The sequence below is a fragment of the Lygodium microphyllum genome, chromosome 9, assembly GCF_053477565.2.
Source record: "Lygodium microphyllum isolate KBCC chromosome 9, Lygodium_microphyllum_v1.1.10, whole genome shotgun sequence".
Taxonomy (NCBI): domain Eukaryota; kingdom Viridiplantae; phylum Streptophyta; class Polypodiopsida; order Schizaeales; family Lygodiaceae; genus Lygodium; species Lygodium microphyllum.
The window spans coordinates 70,257,496-70,261,245 of record NC_141143.1 but is presented as its reverse complement, the minus strand read 5'-3'; positions in this window follow the sequence as shown (position 1 = coordinate 70,261,245).

The window sequence follows — 3,750 nt, the reverse complement described above, 5'->3', positions numbered from 1 at the left end:
CATAAAAACCTAAAGAAAATGAAGAAATACCTTTGTTGGAATGCCCTAAGAGTGTCCAAAGGGGCTGGGTAGGTGTTGAGCAAGCCAGGGAGTGACGGAAGCTCGTGAGAATCGGCTATGGCTACCGGGAAGGAGACCCAATGAGTGTAGGTAATCAATAGGAACTTGAAGGAGTCATGAACCAAGTCGAAATGCTCAAGAAACCATACTCTAATACTAGTTGAAAGGTGAGAAGGATTGAAGCTTGCTTGGAAGAGCTATGGCGGGAGAGCAAGAGCAAGAAAGAGAGAGAGAGAGACCAAATGGGAACTCTAACAGTCACAATGTGTGACCGGGCCTTCCTTGTGACGGTGATGGGTGCCCACCACCTACATTGTGCAGTGGCGGGTACTGTCAGTGTAGTAATACATGGACGGCTAGGCGGAGGCGCCTTTACCCCCAACAACACCCACATTGCCACTTTCAACACCCACCTTGCCACTTTCAGCACCGCCAAGCTACATATATTGCACATTTTGAGCTCGCATTGCCATTGTCAACACCCATGTTGACACATTTAGTGCTGTCAAGCTACATAAATTGTGCATGTTGATTTGTTAGTGCATTTGGTCAAAATCCACAAAGAGTTCATCGAGGGTCACTTGCAAGAATAATGATAATAGTGGCCATGGATCCATATGGCATAAAATACAATATTAGAGAACTCAAGAATCTCCCAAGTTTCACTCTCAAATCAAAAATAAAGATTTGACCATGTGACTAAATCTTAATCCATTTTTTGAAGATGGAACTTGGTACTATCATCTATATAGACCAAATATTGAACATCCTATAAATTCCCAAAGTATATGAAAATTCCCAAACTCCCTAATATAGCATTAAGTCAAAGAAGCTGTAATTGATGAGACAGAGTATGTGACTGATGAAGGGGTTGTTAAGGTCTGAGCTATTGAGCAAGCTAAGGACCATTTATTCTACAAGGTGAGCAATAAGCTTGAGTTAGTAGGACCTTCTCCCCCTCCTTCGAGTGTGCATAATCACAACACCAAATGGGATAGTAATGATAATGTGCATCATCATCATCAATTGTATGTGGATATTTTGGAGGGGCATTTAGTAGTGTATGTGGGGGAGTTCAAGGACAAGCAATAGTACCTTAACTTTGTCATGATGACATCATGCCTAACAACCCCCACCTATGTCCAAGTTGAGTTCAACTTTCGCTTCTTGAGCCCCTTGTCATCCCTTGTGACCCCCTCTTCTTCCAATACTACCTCTATTATCAACCAATCCACCTCATATAATCCTTATTGTCATTCCTATCACAAACATAATTGTATTAACCACCATTGTTACTATGTTGGTCATGAGATGGCCGTTGTGTCATCCCTCTCATCACCACCTCCTCTGCCTTTATGAGTCATAGTTTCAACCTCCCTTCAGTGTTATTAAGAGTTTCCTCTAGTGGCCCCCAACTCTACTCATTGTGTTGCCTCCAATGGTGAGTTGCCACCCAAAATAGTCCTCTTTATCCTCCAACCTCCCTCTTTTTTCCTCAGAATGGCTGCAACTTGGTTTGCATACCAATGCCATTTTCACTTCAAGTTCCTATAGTTAGGCTAAAAATGCAACTGAAGGACCAAGCTATAATTGACAATGATGATGAAGGCATTGCATATGCAATTGATTCTAGTCAATAGCATCTTATGCATGAAAAGCACTCTTAATGATTGCCACAAGCAGTAGAGATGATGATCAGGAAACCCTTTAATGGGCTGCTTCTAAAGGGTGGTTATCAAATAGTGTGAGTATAATTATCTCAACAAACAATCATCATGTAGTGTCTGTACTATTATCTCAGTGAAGCAAGGAGGTGTGGGTGCTTCCAATCCCTCTTATCTCTCTCTCTCTCTCTCTCTCTCTCTCTCTCTCTAGATTCTTAAAGGCTAAATAATAATTCAATATTTTCTTTTTAATTGGTTTTATGTATGGAAAAGTTGAAACGAAATGCCAATGTTCTATCTATTTTCTTGCAAACATGTATTATGTTGTTTATATGCAAATTTTTTCACCAAGAAAATGAAGATAATAAAGACTTCGACTATTGGCGATTGGGCTAAGCATGGGGAGTCATACACACAATATCATTAGCAAGATTAGAGTGAAGAAGAGGTAGACACTCCTCGACTACAACATTAATACACCAAAGTATCATTGAAGTGCAACCTTAATATTGCAATTGACATCGTTAATACATGTGATTATCAAGCTAATAATGTTATTGTCCTTAATGTTGTAGCTCCATTGATAATAACACCAACATCTATAAAAGTGTGGTGATTGGGGAGGCACTAAGTTAGCAATCCTCATCATCAACTTGTAACCTTAGACTCAGACCTAGGTTGCTAACTTCTTTCATTCATCTTAGAATCCATTCCTTGTCTCTTGATTCACATCAGGTCATTAAAAGGTTTCTTCTCTTTGTGCTATAAAGGACTTGCTTATCAAGTATGCGACAAGGATTGACTCTCATTGAGATAGAATCATTGGGGCTTTATAAACTTACTATATCACATGCATTCAAGATCTCTTTATACTATTCAATTTGTAATAAGCCCTTTCTATGGCACTCTTATATATGTAAAAGATGTGTTAAAATGGTATTTTAAAATTCCGTTCTATTGAACCCACATGATATCCTTACATATTTATGAGTGACAATCTCGATGATAGAATGAGCCTTGTAAAATCACATCAAAGTTCTCATATGCTTCAACAACTATCTTTGCAACATTACCACTAGTCATTGATCCCTAGACCTCATCTTTAATCTACCCATCTTCATGTACCAACAATGCATGCAACACAAAGGACCTCCCTGATTTCTCTACTGTCACTCAACAACAAACCCACTACAATCTTGCAACGTATTGGCCACATAATAGACCACTTTCTCCTTTGCTAATGTATGTAAGATTCCAAGGATGACTCACTCCCAACAGATACCATACCACCCTCTCATGTCCTCATCTTTTACATCTTTTCATCAATAGCAATTGAAATCTACTACACCATATCTTTGTTGCTTTGCCCTTAGTTTTGCAATGTGCTTCGTACCTTTGAGAAGCTACCACTTTTCTCCTCTTAGCATCAATTGTAGTATGCCAAATTTATCGTTATTGCCAATAGTAATACCAACTGTCCAAGCCTGCACATTGTTTTGACCTGTGAATGCCATGTTTTGACCTTGTAAGGTAAAATAGTAACCCCAAATGGTTACCAAACCATGTAGAAGGTTCAGTAGGACCTATGGGTACCTTGTAATACTTGCACCTGTACTTCGATAATGAAGGGTGTACTTGTAATAACCTGTAAATGCCCTATGGTGTCGTGTAAAATCTTTGTTTTACCCTATTTTGATCCTGAAAATACTTGAGCCTTTGGAAACTCTTCAATATTCAACTCTCCACTTGTTGTACCTATGTGAGGGATAAAACGGCATGGCAGGCTCCCTACACGGGCTTCGAATCACCGTGAGGTGGGCAAAGTTTCCCCTGGGTCAAATTGTTGCAACCCTTCGAGATCTTTGATAGTGAGGGAGGGTCATCTCTCTTTTGTCCCACTATCTCCCTTAGCATCCACCTTTTTCCTCGGTGGGTATATCAACATGGCAATGGCATTCTATTCTAATCAACTAGCATGAAATGCATTGCTGAAATATTCATTCAGCCCCTTTCATGAGATGTAATT